This window comes from Physeter macrocephalus, chromosome 19, assembly GCF_002837175.3.
Source record: "Physeter macrocephalus isolate SW-GA chromosome 19, ASM283717v5, whole genome shotgun sequence".
NCBI classification, from domain to species: Eukaryota; Metazoa; Chordata; class Mammalia; order Artiodactyla; family Physeteridae; genus Physeter; species Physeter macrocephalus.
In genome coordinates, this window is record NC_041232.1 from 20,105,484 (window position 1) to 20,106,962 (window position 1,479).

Below are 1,479 nucleotides of genomic sequence, written 5' to 3' on the forward strand. Positions count from 1 at the left end.
CGTCCCGAGCCTGCGCTCCGCGACCGGAAAGGCCACAACAGTGACAGGCCCGCGTGCCACAAAAAAAAAAAAAAAAAAAAAAAAAAAAAAGTTCACAGCGTGGTTCACGACAGTCAAAAGGTGGAGATAACCCAAACGTCCATCAACTGATGCGTGGATAAACAAATGTGGCCCATCCATCCATACAGTGGAATATTACTTGGCGACGAAAGGAATGAAGCACTGGCACAGGCTGCGACATGGACGAGCCTTGAAAACACGAGGCTGAGTGAAAGATGCCAGACACAAAATGCCACACAGTGTTTGATCCCATTTATAGAAAATGTCCAGACACATCCATAGAGACAGAAAGCAGATTAGTGGCTGGTGGGGAAGGGAAAATGGAAGTGACTGCGAATGTGTACGGGGTCTCCTTTTGGGGTCATGAAAATGTCTTGGAACTAGAACTAGACAGAATGTGTGCTTGCACAACGCTGTGAATGTACTAAATGCTGCTGGGTTGTTTACCTTAAAATGAGTCATTCTATGTTTTGTGAATTTTAGTTAAAAAAGAAAAATGCCAAAGTGGAATTAAAAACCAAAAATCTATCAAGGGCTGCCCTGAGCCACGTGGCTTCTGGCTGCAGTCACAAACATGTGCACATGGCCTGTGGCTTCAGCCTGGGCCCAAAGCCAGGCCCAGGGGGACTAAAGGTCCCAGCACTCCACTGGCCTTGGCAAACGCCTGCCTGACTCCAACCGGGGCCTGGCCTCCCTGCATGCTGAGCTGCCATGCTGGAAACCCACCTACCACCCCCAGCTGGCCGAGCCTCACTGACCAGTCCCGCTTCTGGACCATCCTCAGGTCTCCCCAGGCGAACGACAGCCCCGAGGCCTCTTGGACTCAATGCTCCCCTCCCACTGTCAAATTCCACTCACATAGCCCTGAACTGGCTTCCGGGAAGCATCTCTCACCAGCCTTCCCTCTACTGCCCATGGTGGCCAGAGTGGGTCCTTGATCCTCCATGGAGCCCATACATCCTCACCTGGAGGGCATCGGGCGTGACCCTGCTTCCCCCAGGGTCAACACATGTGTCACACTATCTCAATCCACAGTTTTTTAAGGAGCGCCTACTACGTGCTGGCATCGCTAGAAGCACAGCAGGGAACAGGAGACAAGAACTCTGCTTTTACACCGTTGTTGTGAGACGACCACAATGTCACAAAGCAAGATATGTATCAGGTCAAATGGTGACACCATCAAGCAGGGTAACGGGCTAGAGCAGGGGTGGCAAACTTTTTCGGTAAAGGAGCAGGGAGTAAATATCTTAGGCTTTGTTGGCCACACAGTCTCTGTCGTGACCACCCAGCTCTGCGGCTGTATCATAAAAGCAGCCACAGATGATGTGTAAACAAATGGACGTGGCTGTGTGCCAATAAAACTTTATTTACAAAAACAGGCATTGAGCTGGATCTGGCTGGATGTGCTGACCCCCAGGG